This window comes from Pogona vitticeps, chromosome 10 (assembly GCF_051106095.1).
Source record: "Pogona vitticeps strain Pit_001003342236 chromosome 10, PviZW2.1, whole genome shotgun sequence".
NCBI lineage: Eukaryota > Metazoa > Chordata > Lepidosauria > Squamata > Agamidae > Pogona > Pogona vitticeps.
The window spans coordinates 8525001-8547889 of NC_135792.1; the positions used below are offsets into that span (position 1 = coordinate 8525001).

General features: G+C 43.3%; 1 long non-coding RNA gene across 1 annotated transcript in view; it reads left to right on the forward strand.

Moving 5' to 3' along the window:
• Positions 1-15477, forward strand: part of LOC144584417 (uncharacterized) — a 31991-nt gene extending 16514 nt beyond the window's left edge. Inside the window, exon 2 of the long non-coding RNA XR_013538647.1 lies at positions 12960-15477. This is a non-coding gene — a long non-coding RNA (uncharacterized LOC144584417). The remainder of the gene's footprint in view (positions 1-12959) is intronic.
• Positions 15478-22889: the final 7412 nt, after the last annotated feature.

Here is a 22889-nt window from a genome sequence, read left to right on the forward strand (position 1 = left end):
AGTACTGTGGTCAAGACTGTGCTCACATCCTGGGTTCAATCCCAGCCGGCTCAGGTAGCTGGCTCAAGGTTGTCTCAGCCTTCCATGGTTGGTAAATTGAGTATCTAGCTTGTGGTATGTTTGTGGTCTCCATAAGTAAATTGTAAACAGCTCAGAGAATGATTTAAGCACACACTTTGCTTCTTTGCTTTTTATTTTATGTTTGCTGAAGGAATATATAGTTTCCCCCCATAATGCTCCAAGACAATGGTCATACCTGGACACCGGAAGATGCAAAATGGCAGCCAGGCTATCGTCACAGTTGTTGCTCATGTGACTTACAATGGCATGAAGGGGGGGGGAATGTAGTCAGACTTCTAAACAACTTTGGTGGAACTGAAAGCTCCATTTTTGCCCCTGGCATTCGAGCCACTCCAGGCCAAGAAATGGCCCCAAATGCTCCCATACAGGAGAAAAACCCAACCCTTCCATTTTAAAAAATGTCTGTCTTACATCTGACCCTCCTGGGACTGAGGAATGGGATTCTGCAACTCTGGCAAGCTTAATCACAGGTGAAGAGGTGGAAGTTCTGAAGAGTGCTTTGTACTTTCGATTTTTGTTTTTGCCTACACTTATGTTTCTGAGCTTACTCGCTACTCCGACTTCACCAAACACGATAGCTAATCCATCAACGGATCTAGCAGGTTCTGGAGCCGGGCCTGGACAGAAATGAAAAACTTGGGGGTCTGCCTTCCTTTGGAGCAGGAACCTTCTCTTTCTTATTTTTCCATGTCTGGTTTTGCTGGCTTCTCAAGCAAAGGCTTTAAAGCATTATTACAAAAGCCAGCCATGAGTGGGACTTGGGGTAAACACAAGACCATGGTGGTGGAGATGGAAATGAATTTTCCACGGGAATCCACTTTGCCACCTCTCTTAGTAATAAGACGTTTGACTCGTTCATTGTGTTGGTGCTTGTTTTCTTTTCACAAGTTTTTAACCGTCGAGCCCTGAAGTTAAGATTGGAAACCAGGGTATTTAGGAATCAAAGAGGGGCCCAATGATCCCAAAGTCTACACTCCTTTTGTGGTGCCAAGTAGTAAATCCTTTAATACTTCTGGATTTTACACTCCAGTTCAGAATTCCCCAATGGTATTTAGCAATATGCTGATTGTATTGATTTTAATTCCAGGGACATTGAAGTTCTCTCTCTCTCTCTCTCTCTCTCTCTCTCACACACACACACACACACACACACACACACACACACACACACACACACAAAATCCCAAACTTACAGTAGCTGACATGATTTGAAAAGAAAAATGCACACCATTGACAAGACTGTTTTTCTGAACTTGATTTGAAATTACATGTGACCCAGATGGCTTAAAGTTCAGATAACACTGTATTTTCTGTCTGATTACATTGGCCAGAATCCTTCTTGGGGGTAGGGAGCTTTTACACAACGGTAATCACACCATTCCCCCCCCCTTCAACAAGTTGTCTATCATGCTACGAGTTATGTAATAATAGTAATTCTGTGTCATCAAGTGGATTCTCACTTATGACAACCCCTTTCAGGATTTTCTAGGTAGAGAATGCTCATGAATTCCTTTCTTTTGGGACTGTGCAGCTTTCCCAAGGCTTGCTCTTCTTCCAGGAGGCTTGGTGGGGAATCAAACTCCCAACCTCTGGCTCTGCAGCAAGAAACCTAACTCACTGAGCTATCCATAGTGGTTGCAAAACTAGTAACTAACTGCACCGTACTACTTTGATAGTTTTATCCAGGTTCTCCTTGTGCTCATTGTTGGCCCAGAAATATCCCCCCCCAAAAAAAAAAACACGTATTCCGTGCCCAGTCTCTGTGACACTGCTAGGACATTGTATTCAATGTGCAGGGTGATCAAGTCAACCTGAGACTAATTCCAAATTCTGAGACCAGAGGTGAACCCTTATGATGTTAGAGAGGCAAGATCTTGTCATGTCAGAGAGAGGGGAGCAAGGAAAGGTGTGGGTGGCCTAAAATATTTCTTGGCCAACTGATTATGGCAATGGCCACAAGGGGAATCTGGGTAAAGTTTCGAGGTAATATGACCACCCAGGTGAGAAGTGCAGGAGGGTGGGTGTGACAGAAATGTGGTAAAATATGCCCAGCATCCATTTTAGTTGCCACTGTTCTCACTAAGATTTACCCCATGGGAAACTTTTCAGGTGACACAGTAACATGAGGGGAGTTTTTCCAACCAGAGCCTGCACAAGAGAACCAGTCACCCAGCTCACATTCACACACACAGCTGACCTCAGTGTAACTGCCCAAATGGGAGAAGTGGAAGGAGGACAGTTCTAAGACATATAGTGGACCCTCGACTTACAGACAGCTCGACTTACAGACTTTTTGAGTTACAGACTTCTCTGGCTGCAAAATTTAGGTTCGACTTGCAGACTGAGAATCGACCTACAGACTAGGAAAAAAATGGGAAAAAAATGGAACAAAAATGGAACAAAAATGGAACAAAAATGACCGGTTATGGGATTAATCGGTTTTCAATGTATTGTAGGTCAATGGAGACTCGACCTACAGACTTTTCGACCTGCAGCCAATGTTCCAATACAGATTAATTCCGTAAGTCGAGGGTCCACTGTAACTAGAGATGGGCCCAAACCTCTATTTAAAAAGTTGTGCTGATTCATCAGCCAAGAATCACAGGTGCTGTGTGATCCCTTCCTCCACTCCCCCCCCAGACAGATCCTCCACTTTGTCCAGTCCCAGCAGGAGTGCCTGCTTCCCTCCTCTGCCTCCTCTGGCAACTGCCCCCTCAGATGAGGAGGTGGGGCAGCACACAAAGTCTGGTGAGTGGAGGATCCAGCCGGGGTGGGTGGAGGAAGGAAATACATGGCACATCAGGCCCATCTCTACACACAACCAGCAATGTATCACCCTACACTCCCTTTGTCATCTCTGGATGTGAAATAGCTGTTCAGTTGGGTGGATGGGAATGTGTAGAGTCTGGTGAGACTGGCCTGAGCTGCCCCCAGGAGCTCTACGACGGGCATTTCTTTTCACCAAAACCTATGTACACCTCTAATAACAGTCAGGTTTCCAGACTGGCACCGTATGGAAGCAAAAGCAAAGGACAACTAGATGGTTGGAACAGGGCTACCTCTCTCTGTACAAATAACAGTGACATCATCTCCACGTGGGAAGATCTGTTTATATCATACAGTGAATGGGGTTCTTCAAAAATAGCTTAGGGAGAGAAGACCATAAAGCTGTCAGCGCAACAATCGCTAACTCGGCTCAGCTTCCGTCAGTCAATGGAACTGAATACCGAACACAGATGGGGGCTGTGATTCCATGAGGTCTCCTTGAACAAATATATTGACCCCATTATCTCTAAGAGCAGTATATTTGTGCCAATGATATTTCCAGGTCAGCTCCTCCTAGGATAGTAAAACAGTTCTTTTACAACATATATTCATGATGAAGACTGCATGACTGACAGAGGTGGCAATAAAGTGAGTTGACATGGCAGTCAAAGTTGTCACTGGGAAAATTTCCAGAATCGTATATGGAGGATTTAACAGAAGATTTCCTGTCCTTGTTTTTCATCATGGAAACCATGTTTTGGGGGAATCCACCTCCCTACTATTCAAAAAGGGAACGGTAACAACTTCTGAGTATTCTCTACCTGGAAAACACTGGAAAGGGGCTCCATAAGTCAGAATTGATTTGATCTCTCTCTCTCTCTCTCTCTCTCTCTCTCTCTCTCTCTCACACACACACACACACACACACACACACACACACACACACACACACACACACACACACACAGAGAGAGAGAGAGAGAGAGAGAGAGAGAGAGCGAGCGAGCGAGCAAGAGAGAGAGAGAGAGAGAGCGAGCTAATATTTGCTGATGTTACTAAGGGCAAAAAAAGCCCTATTCTTGGTATTGTGGGGTTTTTAAGTTTTAATCTTATGTAAATCACCCAGTGTAGTGTTTGCATTAACCAGGCAGTATATAAAATGCTTCAGAGATCGAAATAACTTGGCTGGAGAGGGCATTCCCTTTCTGCACTAGCAATGACATGTCTTGGAGTAGCCCTACCCCTTCTGCCGTGTTCCAAGTGATAGCATCTGGTACATCTTGATGGACGTTCATCACCTCCAAGTGGCTGAAATATAATATTTTAATCAAGAGATTTATTGACAAAATATTCATGTCAGCTTCTTGGCTGTTCCACATCGTTTATAGCCAAGAACAGAAGCAGAATTCATCTCAAAAAAAGGCCATTTTTGTGACATTTTGATTTTTATTTGAAAAATAAATTAAGAACATTAAACTCTCTGAGAAGGTTTTTAAACCAATGGAAAGTTGTGTATGTGTGTGTGTGTGTCTCTCTCTGTGTGTGTGTTTTGGCTTAGAAAAATGGAGTCATATGACCAAATTTTCTGAGATCTGCTTCTCACCCAGACTCCTGATTACCCTCTTCATGTTACAGCTAATGCTCTGTATAGGTGAAGTGAAAGTCGAAAGCAATCAAACTATTTAACAAGGCAATTCCATACGTTTCACTTCCATTCATGGATACTGGTGAGTTGATTTGATGAAAGCCAGAAATCAGGAAAATTAAAAAGTCAGGTTCCTCCACCCCTTAATTTACTAGCTATGTTTGGAATCTTTCAAATCAAGATTGCAGATTTGGACAGATGTTCTAAAGGTCTTCTGTCCAAGCTTCCCTCCCTCTTCTAAAGCCAGAATTCTGTTTATATTCTTTCCCATAGAAAGACAAGGGGATGGAATTTGCCAGTGGTCATTTACTCCTCCTTGACTTGGCATCCAGCAATTATGTTGGGTTCCAGCTCCTATCATTCCCAGTCAACACTGTTTATGCTGGCTAGGGATGGTGGGTGTTGTAGTTCAGCACGCATAGAGATACCCAGGTTGTAGAAGTCTGCACTTAGTAGAGGTGTACAGATTTGTATGTTTGGACGACAGCTCTCAGAATGTTTCCAGCAACAGAGCACGCTTCTGCTAAGCTAGCTTTAACTGTGAAGGGGGAATTAGCAATCGATGGTGGCTAAGAAAGGTCAAGAGTGGACAAGGTGTTGAAGACCATCTAGATGGCTATCATGCAGAGCTATAACTAGCACTTTGGGGACCTGGAGAGGGTGATAAACACTCTACTCTGGGGCAAGGGTACAAGACCTCACCAAGAAAAAGGAAGAGGAGAATGTTGTGGCCCCCAAAGGAAGGAGAAAATGAGTGCTTTCCAAAAACTGAAAGTCAATAGGACACCGAGGTGTCATCATTTATTTTCCTAACACTCATCAGTAGATTTGGATTGAGATTTGGGGGCCTTCTAAATGTTGGTGCCCTGGGGCAAAGTCCAAGTTGCTCCACTCCAGTTACAGCGCTGCTGTCATGGCCTAAGTTACAAGCAATAACACATTTTCTTTCTAATATGGTTAGGGTTCGGGATGAGCGGTATAAGGATCTCAGTATCTACAGTGAAGCATATTTTCAAGGTCTCCCAGGAAATTGGTGGGTGATGGAGACCCAATGGCATTGGTGGGAGCACAGTGGCACTTCAGCTGGCATGAAATGGATGTGGTGTTTGTCATGTACGCATGCCAAAAGCATAACACCGTTTTTCCCCGCCATGACTAGGTCAGCTGATTCCCCCGTATCACTGCCAGATCAATCCTCAAGACACTTGTGCTAGATAACACATATTTCTAAAAGTGGGAAATGGAGTGCCCTATATAGAAGCAAGAGCTAAGCCAGATCCTTGGGAGTGCAGACAAAGCCAAGATCTGATGGAGCAAGATGGGTATTCGGAGAGCGGGGGTTGTGGGGGTGGGGGGAGAGCGGGTTGGTGGTGAAATATTTGTGGGCTCTTTTGCTGCCTTGAAAATAAATGGTATTTTAAAAAATTATTCTTCAGAACTCCAGCTCGGTGAATTCCCGCGACATTGCTGTTAACAAAGCCGCTCTATTACACAATGATTCTCTTTCAGCTTTTCTGGCAGTGAAAGAGCTTTGGGAAAGCAAGTGTGTAAGTGTGTGCGTGCATGCATGCGTTTCTTGCCTTCTTTTCCTTTTTGGGAAAGATGAAATGTTTACCACTTCAAAACAGACTGAGATGGGGTTCTTCTCCCCCCCCCCCACTTTCATGGGGCTCCTTCCGTGCCAAACAGATCCAAAACCAAGCCCTGCATCTCTTATTTTCGAAGTCAAATAGTAAGATTCTTATCCAGACAATCACCAATTCGTCAAAAAAAATTCCTTCATTGCACATTTGAATGCAACATTTGAAATTCTTCCCCTAATGTCTGTTACTTTTTTTATCTTCTACCATTTTACTTAAAATGTGTTTGTGGGGGGGGGACTCCAAAAGTTCTTATCTCTTTAATTTCCTTCTGAAGAATAAAAATAGTTAACAAAAAGGTATAAAATTAACATATCTCTGACCCTAGCTTTTATCATATCTTCCACCCTTGGAGGGAAAAAAATTAATCACAGCAAAGGAGTTCTTTCTTAAGACACAACATACACAAGTATATAAAGCATAGTTTTTGTTGAGAAAGACAACAATGATTGTTACTTTGGGTGGTTAATAGAGACATGTTTCAAACACTGTGCCTGGGCATGAAGTCAAAATCCACTCCAGTTGGATGTTCCAAGATTCAGCCTAGGCCAAGCCAATTCCGGCTCAGGCACTTGTGAACTCTTAAGTACAAAAATGTACAAAGTTCAGGAATTTTGCACATTGGACTAAGGAGGGGCCTAGCATTACAGAGATTTATTGGCCTACTTTGCTTTTGTGTCTTAAAGGCAATGGGACGCCTTCTTCCAAATGTGTTGTCCAGTTTGGACTTGCAGATTGAAAAGGAAAGCAGGGGTGGGGGTCAGCTCTAAGCTTGTTGCACGACCTCTTTTATAAACGATCTTGTATGTAGAGAACTGTTAGAGAACTGTTAGCAGGGCTGTTCTGTTCAAATCTAGTTGACATTAAAAGCAGCAGCCTTGAATTTGCCCATCCACAGTTAGACCCTGGACACCAGACAGGAGCAAGAATGAAGGTCTGGGAGTCAATAGTTTTATCCATTGTGATGATAGGTAGAGACAAGATTCTTTTATTTTACTGAACCACATATAACATGACTCTCCATTCTGGGAGTTCTACCTATCCTGCAGGCATCTGACAAACATCTCAATGTGGTATACGTGGGAGAAAGACCTAAATTACGTAGAAGGCTTTGCTGTGGATGTACATATGCAAATTTTATGCAAATCCTTTGTGTTATTTTTGATGACACCATCCTTTTTCTTTTTTCCTTCCCCCTCCCCTTCTTTCCTTCATTCCTTCCCCTTTCTTGGGAACAGGGAAATGCAAGCAAGTGCTCACTTAAGACATTGACATTTCTAAGTTGTGTTTTTTTTCAACTGAAGGACCAAATTCTTATCTTGAAAATATATCAAGGGCCATACTCTCGAGGTGGCTGTGACTCAAAGTGAAGCAAGAAGGATTCAATGCAGGGTAGATAGAACCAATATTTTTTCCCCAACCTAATTTACTTCTCACAAAGTTGAATGCAGTGTCTAGAGTCTAGACAATGTGCAGGCCATCAACCTTCCTTGCCAGAGACCTCTTGTTTTGCCAGGAGTTTCTTCTGCCAGAATTCTGGTAGCTGCATCCAAAAACTCCAAATCCTCCAAAGAGTTTCAATGCATACACCTGTGCCTAAGCACATTTCTCTATACAGCAATGGTATGAAGAAGAAGAAAGTGGTTAAGGTTGGCTAAGTTTCATAGGAGTGCAGTAGCGCTAAGTAACAGGAGAGGCTGACAATATGGAGCAAGAGGAATTTCACATAAGGGGAGTGTACGCTTTTATGTCTTTTGACTTCCTCTTTGTTTTTGTTACATGCCATCAAGCATCTCCTGACTTATGGCAACATTAATAGGTTTCTTGAAGTATGTGAGATATTTAAGGAGTAGTTTTACTGCTGGTAGCATAGTTCAGTGGTTTAAGTACCTGGCTGTAGAGCCAGACGCTGGGAGTTGGAATCCCCCCTGTGCCTCCCGTGAAACAGAGCCAGCCTGTGTAGCCTTGGGCAAGCTGCACAGTCTGAGGGCGCCCCCAGAGCAGAGCAAAGCTTATATACTGCCCCATAGTGATTCAAGCACTCTCTGGGCGGTTTACAAGTTAATTATGCAGGCTGCACATTGCCCCCCCCCCCCAGCAAGCTGGGTACTCATTTTACCGACCTCAGAAGGATAGAAGGCTGAGTCAACCTTGAGCCGGCTACCTGGGATTGAACCCCAGGTCGTGAGCACAGTTTTGGCTGCAGGACAGCAGTTTAACCACTGCGCCACGAGGCTCCACAGAGGAAGGGAATAGTAATCTGGAAAATCCTTAAAAGACTTGCCATAAGTCAGAATTGACTTGACAGCACACAATGATGATGATGATGATGATGATGATGATGATGATGATGATGATGATGATGATGATGATGATGATGATGATGATGATGATTTACCTTTGCCAACCCACCATGAGTTTCCATGACTGAGTGAGTAATTGGGGAATTGTACCCAGATCTTCATAGAGCCTCTCTCTCTCTCTCTCTCTCTCTCTCTCTCTCACACACACACACACACACACACACACACACACACACACACACACACACACACACACACACACACACACACACACACACACACACACACACACACACACACACACACACACAGAGAGAGAGAGAGAGAGAGAGAGAGAGAGAGATCTTATCCCCTTACAACAGGATGACCTGGACAGATGGACCATGCCCTAATATTTCCATATCTGTTTTCAAAATGAGAATGTCTAGCCAAGCCTTGGGAAAAAACAGGTCTGGCTTTTATGCAATCCGTCGAGGCAAAAGAGGAGGTTTGTGTGCCCTGAGCCGTGGAGTAGGGTTACAGTTTGGACGATCAGTCCATGCAGATCTGCAAAGTTGGAATGTCACTTAGATCGGCGTTCCAACCAGGTATGCCAGAGAACTGATGGAGCAGGCTGTCCTGGCAGACATTCTAGGCTGGGAAATAGGGCCAACAGCTGGCCAACTGCAGAAGAGTTCTATGGAGACACAACAGTTGTACCATTTGGGATGTCAAAAGGACAGCATCCAAACACCTGTGCCTTTGACATGCACCATCCTGTTCTTAACAATATAACACACCATCCTTTTCCTGGGACACATACAAGGGCGAATAACTGATTACTTTTCTAACGTGACAAGCATAGCAGCAAGAATCCTGGCATGTTCTCTCTCTCTCTCTCTCTCTCTCTCTCTCTCCTTTCCTTTCCTCCCCCCCCCCATCTTTTTCCTCTCCCCCTAGCGATGAGGAATGAAAAGGGAGTATTGTGGATTGAAACAGCTCTCTGTTGGTTTCTCAGCCATTGCTGAGTATTTCTGAAATTTTACAGCTGTACTGGAAACTCCCTGGAGCTTAACAATTCATTTTCTGCCAGTCATAAATGACGACGACAGCTCACAGTTTGGTCAGCAAGTGGAGGGGATACAACCGCCACACTCGCATGTTACATGGTCTGAAAAGCAGCACTGTTTCAACTGGGGAGCATTTTGGAAGGGTTTTCCCTTTTTTTTCTTTCCTTCTTTCTTTCTTTTAGACAGCTGAAGCAGTGTTTCTGGGAATTGTAGTCCCCTGAGCAACTTTTCCAGACTCTGTGGAGATGATGCCAAGCATAGGCATCCTTCAGTCTTGAGAGACTATGGTAACGTGCTCTGAATGGAGGACTTGGAACAGCATCTAGTGTGGCCGAGGCCAATTCGAGAGTGACCATCCCTTCCACACTGAAGACAAATACAGTCTGTCCCCTGTCTAGTTCCCTGATTTTGGGAACTAGACAGTTTTCGGGACTGCCTCTTTGCCTCGGCCTGCTGGACAAGTTTGTCTCTTCAAATTGGGAGAGGCCGTGATGCACTGCCTGCCTCCAGGCTGAACACTCAGATGTCAGGGTTTCCCATCTGTTGAGGTCCAATCCTAAGGCCTTCAGATCCCACTTGCAGATCTCCTTGTGTCACAGCTGTGGTCTCCCTCTGGGGCGCTTTCCCTGCACTCATTCTCCATACAGGAGAGTTTTTGGAATCCGACCATCAGCCATTCTCGTGACATGCCCGAGCCAACATAGATGTTGCTGTTTCAGTAATGAATACCATGGTAGGTGAATTGAGAGATTAGGCTCATTAGCTTTTTGGATTTATATTCTTAGATCTCTCTCGGCCTGCATAGACAGTGGTCACGATAGCTCATGTTCTCAAGGACTTGTTTCAATCCCATTCCAAGCTCTGAATGGCTTAATAGTTCAATTCCCTCTAAGCTTTCTCTGCTTATACACAGGGTTATGCTTTGGATTCAGCATTTATTCTGAAAATGAAGCGAAGCAAGGGTATTGGTTAATTTCCAAGTTAATTGAAAGTAAAGTAAGGAAGATGGAAAAAGGGCTCCAATCGAATTGGGAAAGAATTTTGCTTTGCATGTTGGAGGTTAAAAATGCAGAGTAGTAGCTTTCATTTCAGAAGGTTCAGGGTGACTGGAAGCCAGGCAACAGTGCCCAGCTAATGGATTCGTGGAAAGGTGGGCAGAGGACAAGAAGAAAATGTTAAGTAGTATTGGATGGCACTGAGTTTCACCACCATGCCAGGCCAGAATCTTTTATTCTCTCTATTTGTTTTGTTTGCTATTCAGACAAATGTAAATATAAGCCATTTAAAAAAAGATTTTATCCCCCAATTTCATACGGGTTTTTCCCTCCACAATTTCGCAAATAGAAATATATATAAATACTTTAAAGAAATTGGATTCAAATCAAATTGGATGAGCAGCAAGTGGGCTCAAAGAGAATCATTTGCAATTTGTAAGGCGAATAATTGAGACTGATTTGAAGCGAATGATATTTGCACACCCTTGTTTCTAAGCAAGCAGTAGTCAATGTGGATGTGTTACTATTAGTAGAAAAAGCACAGAGATCAAGACATGAACACTTTCCCATCTCTAATCTTCTTCCACAATATCAGGCCTGACTCTCGTCAAAGTAGAGAGGAAAGAGGTTGGAAAAAAACCAAACAGCCTTGCAACGTAAACATAAGCAGCAGAGTAAGTGGCCACTTAGAGATAGCTATGTAAACAAAACTTGACTTAAGGATCTAATACGACTGTTATCAGCTGAGAAGGGTTGCCCAAGGAAAACGAATGATGTTTTATGGATTTCCTGGCTTTGACCTTCTGCAGTAGCCCTTCACTTTTTTCTGGTTGGCTTTTCTGTTTCGAGATCTCAAGTGAGAAAGCTGAAAGAGAAGGCTCAATAAGATTCTGGTGGCCCATGAGAACAGTCAGGTTGAAGCAACCATTCCAAACAGTTTCGAATATGTTAGAATAGAAAGGTCTAAATTTCTGTCCATCTTGTGTTGGTTATATTTCAGGGTCAAACCCGTTGAGACAATAAGGACGATGGACACACCAAATTTTCGATTTGCAATTCAAAGTAGCCAGCTGCAAAACTAGACCAAACTGTGGGGAAAAGTCAGCCCTTTCTTGATCATCTGGACAAAGCAGGGAAGAAATAGAAGTGATGGCAGGAGAGGAGAACAATGGAAAATAGAAGGAGGATGGAAAGTTGAGTGTATTTTCCCACTTTGGGCTGTGAACCTGTCCACTGCCCACACTGACGCCCTACCCAAGAGATTCCTGGAACTTGGAAAAAGTTACTTTTTGGGACTTTAACTCCCAGAATCCTCCAGTCAGCAGAGACATAGGCCACATGGACAGGAGGATTGGGTGAATGGCTAAAAATGTCTCCATGTTCACCAGATTACTCCAAAGAGTCACAACTCTTGGCACCCCTACCCCAGTGTAGACACTGGGGAAATAAGACATTTGGTTTCTACAACCTCTGAAACAAAACTCCATATGCAAAGAAGCCCCACTGCTTTATTGTGCCTTATACAGTTCTTGAGTACCCAGACATCTGTGCTACACCAAGGGAAAAAAATAATGAGAGACACACGCTCCATTTTTAATGTTCTAAATTTCCTTTGCTTTCACTACTCTTAGTGGAGATTCTTGTGGTTAGGTTTCTATTCCTTAGCTGGATTTTTTTAAAAAATAATAATACCAATAAAGCACCAGGAGAGGGGAAAAAAGTTCATTGGAAATGCCTGAAATGTTTCTCCACTGGAAAAATAATATCCTGTAATATATGGAGAGCCATGTAAACGCACTTTTGCCTAACACAACAGAGCCCTTGTCTGCAGTGATGGATGGGATGGCGGGGGAGGGGAAGGAGGAGGAAACTGACTTCATGGCTTTTTTGGTATATTACACCCACATCTCACCTCTGGAGGCCTGATCTCAAGAATTTGGTTGGGATGCAGGGGAAAGGTTGGTTCGCCTACACACAAGGGATTTTCGGCCAGCGTCTTGCCCAAAATATATCATGTGGTCATTTGATATGGGTGCTGTTTGAAAGACACAGGATTTTCACATCTCGGGATGGGTTTTTCTGAATGACAAATACCGAAATTCTTCATTCTGCAAGTTCTACCTTCCTTACAGGTACCTTACAAATATTTGAATGTGGTGTATCTGGAACAAAAGCCTAAATTAGAAGGCTTTGAGACTGAGCTAGGCCTAGTTCCACTGGAACTTCCTGTTCCTGCCCCAGTGCTAGCTGAGAACTTTTTTTTCTGAGCAGAACACTTAGGTGGAGCTTGGCCTAGCTCAGTCTCAAAGTCTTCTAACTTAGGGCTTTCTCCCGGGTGTCTCATGTTCAGGTATTTGCAAGGTTCCTGTAAGGTAAGTAGAATTCCCAGAATGGAGAATTCTTGTATCTGTAGTAAAATAAATAAATAAATCTGAGAATCTCATCCCTATTCAGAAAAGTATTTCATTTCTGCTTTTCAGGCTGCAACAGAGGAAAAAGGTGGCAAGTGAGACTCATTCCCTTGGCTGTGCTGCTACACCAGCTATGCTTTGCTGCCCACATTACCCATCTCATCATCTCATAGTCAAAGCTATGGTTTTTCCAGTAGCGATGTATGGAAGTGAGAGCTGGACTATAAAGAAGGCTGACTGCCAAAGAATTGATGCTCTTGAATGGTGGTGCTGGAGGAGGCTTTTGAGAGTCCCCTGAACTGCAAGGAGAACAAACCTATCCATTCTGAAGGAAATCAACCCTGAGTGCTCACTGGAAGGACGGATCCTGAAGCTGAGGATTCAATACTTTGGCCATCTCATGAGAAGGGAAGACACCCTGGAAAAGACCCTGATGTTGGGAAAGTGTGAAGGCAAGAGGAGAAGGGGACGACAGAGGATGAGATGGTTGGACATTGTCATGAAAGCTACCAACATGAATTTGACCCAACTCTGGGAGTCAGTGGAAGACAGGAGGGCCTGGTGTGCTCTGGTCCATGGGGTCACAAAGAGTTGGACATAACTTACGACTAAACAACAACCCATCTCATCGTTAACTCCTTCTATATATATAAATTTGTATTAAGTATTGAGTTTGCCAGGAAAATATATATATATGGGCATCAGCTAGTACAAGTGAAGTAGAGATCAAAAGCAGGATGCTCCATATATATATATTCCCAGCAAATACTTAATACAATCTCTAACTCACCAAAGGTCCTTCAATATGGAGCATCCTTGTCCCATTGTCATTTGTCTCTCCTCGTTCCACTTCCTTTTCCATATCTTGGTGATGGAAAATCACAGGATTTACCAGACGTTGCATCCCAATTAATAATGTAGCACAGAACTGTTTCTCTGCTTTTGACCTCTACCCCTGCTTCACTTGCACTAGCTGATGCCCAGCAAATGTCTACTCTTGTTCAGGACAGTCCATGTGTCTTTCCCTATGCTGTGTTGGCGGCAGCTTCCTTGTGCTTGGGAAATACCATCGCATGAAAGTCCACAGCCTGGAAAAAAAACAAAGCAAAGCAAAAAGCAAAGCAAGGCTTTGAATAAGGTGGAAAAGATAAACATTGGGTTTTTTTTTCCTAGTAAGTTTTCCATTTCTGTTTTTTCAGACTACTTACAGACTGAGGCAACCCCCCTGAAATTCTGGGGTGGGGCAGCCCTTTGTCCTGGTTCTTGACTCACATCTCAAAATTAAGTGTTCAGTTCCCTTGGTCATTAAGCAGACATTTTCGCTATGTTGCGCCCAATTCCACTCCACATTTAGAACTCTTCTTTTCTTTTCTTTTCTGGGGCTCTTTTTTTTCCAGGGATGGAACAGAGCTTCCACATCAAGTGGACAGCTGTAGTGAGCTTGTTCTGTCACCATGCCTGGTTGAAGCTGTAATTAGAAGCTGCCTTATTCAAGGCACTGGGGAGCCACAGAGGATTAATTAGGTCTGATATTTATTTCTCCAGATATGAAAGCCAGATGTGTGCAGTTAAACACAAAACCTTAGGGAGAACCATCCTGGCCTTATTTTCCCATCCCCGAGGGCTTGACGAAAAGGAAATTTGCCCACCCAGAATGGATGCGTGCCGTAAGCATGAAAAGGTATAGTTGCCCCATGCAGATAGTCAAAGGCACTGCACCTATGTCATGCCTGACTGAGGCCTTATCATTGAAAGAGGCTAGCCACCCCCCTCACTGCTTCAGCCTGCTTCTCTCTATCCTTCCTTCATCCGACTACTACCCTCATCCCCCCTTCCTTTTTTAAAAAATGAGCTTTATCACAGCTGGGGAGGCATAACAGCAAGAGTACACCAGAAACTAAATCCAGACAATCAGTGCAACAGTTCATAGCACTTTAGAATAGAGTGGCTCCAGACATCTTTATGATTAGGCTTCCTGAAACTTCAGGTGCTCCTCGGGAGAATCTCTGCAGATGCCTAATCCATACTGAAGACATTAGGTGCCCTGGTTCCCAACCTTGGGTCCCCAGATGTTCATGGACTAAAACTCCCAGAAGGCTTCAACACCTGGCCAGGATTTCTGGGAGTTGGAATCCAAGAACGTTTAGGGACCCCAGATTGGGAGCCATTACATTTGGGTACAGGTCCTGTCCCCCTCCCCAGGAAACAGGTTGATGGAGCTGATTTGAGTATTATTCCAACCACCCCAGTAGTGTGAATATCAGCCTGCAAGTGTGAGATCTATGTTCTAGTTCCCATTGAGCCATGAAACTCTATGGACAACCTCAGACCACCAACATCATCTAAGCCAGACCACAGTGAGATATCTTCTGGTTTGATTGAGGTTTTAGCTTAAGCTGGAGAAAATGCAGCAAGACAGACATCACTATGGCAAAAATATCAGACACAAAATGTAGGAGATGCATGCTAACCCATGGTCAAACCTTGGACTGCCCATCACTGTTGTGTTTGTTATCACTTATTGATTTATTTGTCTCTATGCCTGATATTATTTTATTGTCATATATAAAGTAAAATATTTGCACACACTCAGTTTTTTTGTGGCTTTACTTGCTTCTCTGCGTTTTAGTGGCTGTTATTCCTGTTGTTTTATTTACTGGTGTTGCTTTTGATGTCTGGTTGGATTAGGATGCAAATGCATTAGAGTGGAAATCCTATAACCTACCAGCTGGCAAAGACTGTGGGCCTTACTGCTCAGTGGACATGTGAACAGCATTAGGAGAAGAAGGGAGAAGAGAGAGTTTAATAAAGTAGGCACAAGAATGCCATGCTAAAGCTTCTCAGACAATAGACTGTAGGCATACACCATAGGAAACGACCCTGATGCTGGGAAAATGTGAAGGCAAGAGGAGAAGGGGACGACAGAGGACGAAATGGATGGACAGTGTCATCAAAGCTACCAACATGACTTTGACCCAACTCTGGGAGGCAGTGGAAGACAGGAGGGCCTGGCGTGCTCTGGTCCATGGGGTCACAAAGAGTCGGACAGGACTTAACGACTAAACAACAATATATCATAGAGAGACTTAGATCTGAAAAAGTATGTTTTTCAGATGGAGCTCAAATGGGGGCAGGGTAAAGAAGGAGGTTGACCTTCTCCAGTCCTTAGCTCATCGGATCCCATCTAGGGTGGGTGGGTATTACAACAATACTTTTTCTCTTGTCTGCAGTAGCGGTGGTGCATGACCTCCTGTGCACCAGTTCCAATGTTTTGGCTCTCTCTCTCTCTCCCAAAAGAGGCCACCTCAACCTCCTCTCTGCTGCTTCTGTGCATGGTCTCCTAGTGACCTGCTGCTGACTATGACAGGGACGTACCCGTTGCCAACAAGAAGGAAGCACAGCACCAGAGAAATAAGTCACAGGAAATTATAAGCCGCCTAGAGTGGTCGCAACTGACCAGATAGGTGGGGTATAAATGGAATGAATGAATGAATGAATGAATGAATGAATGAATGAATGAATGAATGAATGAATAAATAAATAAATAAATAAATAAATAAATAAATAAATAAATAAATAAATAAATAAATAAATAAATAAATAAATAAATATTGACCTGCATAAAATCACATAGGCCAATTTATAGGAATGCAATACAGTCATCTTTATGCCACTTGAGTATTTTCCAGGTGGCAAATGTGAATGGGCAACTTCAAGATCCCTGAGCGTTCTCCTTGTGGTCTTTTACCTTTAAATCCAATTTGAATTCAACAGACTTCCAGAGGACACCCTAAAAAGGAGATTTGTCTTTTGACAGCTTGATTCCCAGCAAATTGCCACCCCTATTGAACCATCCATTAAGCCAGTCCCTTGACATTCTCTGGCCATCTGCCTGCTAGACCTGACAAGACGTTGAACAGTAATGCAAATTGCCAGGAATGCATAATACACTTAAGGTGGATTGTGAATGCTTAGTGCACACTAAGCAGATGTGTCATACCCTCTACTCACAGTGCTGAGGAGCAGGTGCTAATGCTTGCTCAGCCAAGAACAGCACTGCCCGTTCTCAAGACTGTCACCCATCAGACTCTGAGGATCACTGAGTTTTGCAAAACATTGAAAGACTGAAAAAGGAGGACTCTCTCTCTCTCTCTCTCTCTCTCTCTCTCTCTGTCTCCTGTTAGAGAAAAGCTGGCAGTATGTAGAATTAGAATTAAAAAGTTGGAAGTGATCCAAAGGGTCATCTAGTCCAATGGTTCCCAACCTTGGGTCCCCAGATGTTCCTGGACTAAAACTCTCAGAAGCCTTCACCACTAGCTTTGCTAGCCCGGAAGTTATACTCCAAGAACATCTAGGGACCCAAAGTTGGGAACCACTGATCTAGCATAAATTCCTGAGAATTCAGGAATCCATGGCTACAACATCTATGGGAGTCCGCCACCATCCTGTGCAATCCATACTATTTCCAACAGAGAGGTCTTCCTAACACTAAGCTAAATATCTCTTTTCTTGTACTGTGATCGGTGGATTCTAAAGCAAAGCAATGCTCCATCTTCCATGTGACAGCCCTTCAAAAATCAGAGGACAGCCATAATATTACATCTTAGTCTTAGTCGGATTCAGTACATCCAAGTGTTCCTCACAGGTATGATACCCAGACTCTCTCCTACTGTATCATAGTTGCCCTTCTCTGGACACGTTCCACCTTGCTGATATTCTTTTTAAACTCTAGTGCCCATATCTGGTCACAATATTCTAGGAGAGGTCGAACCAAAGCAGAATGACCGTGTTTGTGGGGATGAGCTGAAAGGACTGTGGACTGGAAGCCCATGAAGTTCATTATCCAATACAGGCAGAGGCCTGAGACAGACATGGTACAAGGCTCATGGTGAATTTGACTTAACTCAAAACAAGAGGTCTTGGGTTGACCGAACACATATGAATGAATATGGCTAAATACAAGTGAGCAGCCAGATGTAAGAAAGTAAAATGAGAGTTCTTAACATCACATACTGCTTTGAACTAGCAAGCTAATTCTTCGGCTGCTGCCAGCTTCTACTGTAAAAGAAATACAAACATATGTAAGTCATAGATGTTCAAATTCTGCCTAAGGTTTTTTTTTAAAGGGTAGATTGTCAGAGCTAGGCATAATTACATTTTAAAGTTACTTTGTAACTTGGAGAACTTCTGGGCTCTTTTGCAGTTTGTAAACCTTCGCTCCATTATAGTGCATCCAACAGACGGCACAATTCTAAAAGTCAGCTGAAAAAACAAACAGTCTTTTCAATTCCTACTGTAGCTATAAGATTTGAAGAAGGAAGAGGAGGGGCCCATGAAACATCTGAAGTTTTAAGTTAATCACCAGTGCTACTGCTATGTTTTCCCATTACTTGTAGAGACAGCAGGTTCTGGAGAGCATCAACCAAATTAACCTCAGCAAGAGAGCCCTGCTGTTCAGCTTTTTAACCCTCCCGTTGGCTGCTGTGTCTGCGTCCGATACCATTGGGAATATATCTACAGAAGAATGCCCCACAACTTTAATCTCATCTACCTTTCCAGTTTCAGAAGTAAGAAGAGGGTTGGATGGGTCCGCATTTCCTGGGAACTGAGGCAAACAACTCTTAAGAAAGTGTGCCTTGTTTCAGAAAGGGTTCATGCTCAAAATACAAGGTTTCTCTCATATTCTCTAAAGAAGAGGGACTTTGAAGAATTTGCAGAGTTTTCTACCCAGAGATCTCCGGAACTGAAAATAGTAGAATTTGGAAAATTTATATATATTGTCATCATCATAGAACTTCAGGGCTGGCAGGGACCCTATGGATCATTGAATCCAGTCGCTGTCAAGGAGGCCCAGTGAGAGAATTGAACTCCGTACCTAAACCAGTGAGCTCTCCGGGAATTCTGGACCCCAGACCCTACAATCCCCTCGCCATGTTGGTTGGAAGGGTTGTGGAAGATGTGATCCAAATAAGTAACTTCCTAAACTGTGCAAAAGAATCCTTCACATTATCCTGCCATCCTAGGAAAGAAGAAAGTTTAAGCTATAAGGGTTCTTCTGACTCATAAGAAGGAAAGAGTCACGATGAAAGAGAAGGCTCTATAAATGGACCTATATATTTGCCTCCCCTTTGCTATAACGCATGAAAGCAACAATAATGATGACAAATGAACTGCTGGATAGCTTACTGGTGAGGTCTCTGGCTGCAGAGCCAGAGGTTGGGAGTTTGATTCCCCACTGGGCCTCCTTGACATGATGATCCATAAGGTCCCTACCAGTTCTCCAATTCAAAGATGATAATGGTGATGATGACTACCACAGCAACAAAACCATCAATTGTTCAATTTCACTTTGTCAGGTCCTGCCACATGTGCTTCATATGATGAGATCCTGAATGGCAGCAGAAGGCTCCTGGTCAAGTTCTCTCAGACCCTGGCATGACTCTGCTCACCCAAGCTGGCACTCGGATATAAAAGGATTTCTTGTTGCACACAAACAAGTCTGCTTTTAACAGACCTGTTTTGTCTTCCAGACACCTAACTCAGTGTTCCAGCCTGTGTTCTGAATTTGTCCTGTGGTTTAGACTTATTCTTCATCCTTCCTTATGCAGTAGTTCCTGGTTACCAGCTCCCGACTGTCCACAGACACATGGCTAAATGGGCAATGCTTTTAGCTAAATGAGGAAATCTCCAGATGTTAAAGTAGATGGCATCACTTCAGGTTTTCTGAATGGTACCAATCAATCTGTTCAAAAACAAGAATGTTGTTGCTAATTTGCCCATTCATTGAATGTCAAACTCAACAACCTATTTAGCTCATATTTAGAAGCAGTGCTCCTTTAAGTCAATAAAGATGTCTGTTTGTCCTACAGTGCATTTTCCTCACTTAATTGACATTCATTCCATTTTGTTTTTTGATTGGTCATCAGAAGGTAAACACAGGCTCCGTTTGCAAAGCTGATTGCTCCGACATGCAGATCTGAGGAGATCCTGTTGCTTGAGGATAAACATGGTAATGGCATCCTGCTAACATTTAATTTGACCCCCAGTTCTTTTCTGCCTACGTAATGATATGAGCAGGAGAAGAAAGGCCAGCCCAGGCCTGCTCCCTCAATCTTTCTCTCCTGTGGATGATTTGCTTCTTCCTTCTGTGTTTGCCTATTAACATCTGCTTCCTGTGAGGATGGAAGGGATTTTTTTAAAATGTCTGTGGTTACATGGTCCATGCTGCTCAGACCCTTCCAAACCAGTGTTGTAAACATCTGGTCAGCCAGGACAAATCCAGTGCAGCCAATGGCACCAGCCTCCTTTATTGATGTGCCTATGATACTCCAGAAGTCCCAAATGACTCTCATGCATAAGGTCCATTTATTATAAGGAATGGACACAGCAATATGGATGGATAATAGGTGGCCAAGAGAGCATGGAATACACGAAGTATGGTCTATGCAGCTGAGTGAGGTCTTTGGTGTTGAAGGAGTGGAACTCGAAGTTCAAACCTGGCCCTTTAGCTACTGCAGAAAACATCAACACAAAGGTTCTTTTGAGAGACCTTGGCGTGGCCACCATTATAACTGGCACTGGAAACGTTAACCACAATGACATGAATCTTCTTAGCTTATATGAACCAGCCTGGCTAGAGTCATAAATATCAGAAGGCGCACTTGTTCCTTGAATTGCATGGAATGAAAATAGAAAGGAAGAAAACCCAACTGAGGCAGAAATGATGAATCTAGTGCCGGCTAAATTGATAATTAGGGGTTGCTAAATATGGCACAGATGCCTGGGAATTGACGTTCTTTTTTCCTGAAGAAGGCCATGTCACGTCACTTTGGTGGAAAGCTGTCAAAAGGGGGTGGGGGCAGAGCATGGGTTTTCAAGCACACGCTGAAACGTAAGCTTAATGGTAATTTAAAAATGAGTCAAGGGGTTTTGTGAACGGTTCGGTGTCTGGATTCAATCAGCGGGCGAACGGTTTATGTTTCTCTGATATAATCAGAGAATTAACCAAATTATCTAAGCAAGACTCTCACTGTCTCAGGGCTTTTGGTTGCTCAAAATTTTGTTATTTGCAAAATTTTAGTGGGGGTTTCCCCCTCCACCCAGCCACTGTGGATTTCTGAAGCAAGTAGAATAATAGAATAATGCAGATGGAAGGAGCCTATATGGCCATCCAAACCATGCTCAGTTTTTATATTTAATGCTTCTTTCTAAAGGATAGATCCTTACAGTGATAGCTGGAATCCACTAGGATGGGAAAGGCAGGATTGCTAAGGGAAGGGAAGCCAGAATCAACTGTACGTAGAACCAAATAGTTCTGTGTTTTCATTCCATTCTTCCTCATTTGCAATAGTGCTGCAGGACAACTTCTTAACTGTCCATGTTCAAGGTAAAGGTTCCCCTTGACATTTTAAGTCCAGTCATGTCCGACTCTAGGGGGCGGTGCTCATCCCGTTTTCAAGCCATAGAGGTAGCGCTTGTCCAAAGACAGTTTCCGTGGTCACGTGGCCAGCGTGACTAGGGAACGCCATTTTACTTTCCCACCGAGGTGGTACCTATTTATCTACTCGCATTTGCATGCTTTCGAACTGCTAGGTTGGCGAGGAGCTGGGACAAAGCAACGGGAAAATATGTTCATATGTCACTTCAGTAGGCTTCCGCAATAGCACTTGGAAATTATTCTTTAAAAGGGATGTATTGCATTGTTCATTACTTCTAAGTGGCCAGGTTTCCAACATCATTGTCACTGCTTGCATCATGGAGGTGAAGTGTTGCACTGCATGATAATAACACGGAGTGTTCCAATTACCAGCAGGTCAGAAAAATACAAGGAAATGCTCTCCAGTTCCCTCTAGTGACCAATTTTGATTTAGCACCACAGAAATATTTCTAAAAATACAAAAGAGAAATAATTTTTTTTAAAAAAATACTTCCCTTTCCATATAGGAGTGATCAAAAGTGGCATAAAACCTAAAAAATTCCTGTCAACATACGTAGCTCTAAAAATTCTCTTTAAATTAACTATTGAAAGTAACTAGAAAATTATTATATTGTTAATTGTACGTTATATCACTTTCTTTGTAACTTTCTAAATAAGCAATCTTGAAAATTCACGATTAAAAACACTTCAAAATCTGTAAGTTAAAACCCAGTAAGGTAAAGGTTGCCCTTGACATTTAGTCGAGTCGTGTCCAGCTCTAAGGTGTGGTGCTCATCCCTGTCTCCAAACTGTAGAGCCAGCATTTGTCCGAAGACAGTTTCTGTGGTCACTCGGCCAGCGTGACTAGACCCAGAACACTGTTACCTTCCCACCGAGGTGGTACCTATTTAGCTACTTGCATTTTTACATGCTTTCGAACTGCTAGGTTGGCAGGAGCTGGGACAAGCGACGGGAGCTCGCTCCGTCGCATGGATTCAATCTTACGACTGCTGGTCTTCTGACCTTGCAGCACAGAGGCTTCTGTGGTTTAACCTGCAGCACCACCACATCCATTTGATTATATTAGCTTCCCGCTAAATCCTCCTTCTGCCTATTTTATGTTCGCAACCATCCTGCGAGGTAGGCATGCCTGAGAGTTATTGTCGTTCAACTCTGGCAATGTTTTTACTCACAACCACCCTAATATTTTAAGTTTCCTCTCACCCCTCCTTGCCCTCCTGCCTCTCAAATCTTTTAACACTGATCCTTAAAATAAAGAGCAAAATGTGCAACAAATACTGGGGTGGGGGGGGGAGAGAATCTGCTCCCTTTCTTCTTTTCTGTTCTCCTCTTCTCCCCAGGCTCCATGCAATAAGAGTCATGGAGGGGAGAATGGGAAAGAGGAAATGTTTCCCTAATGTGGAGAATTTCTGGCCTGCTTCTGAGGCCTGTTTGTCAGGGGGAAAAGGAAATTGGTGGCTGGCTGAAATATGAGCTGCCACAGCTGCACTCTTTTAAATATGCTCTTTTTTTAGGCATGCTGGCACTTCGGTTTGGGGGTTATTAACAGATGCTGAAATGCT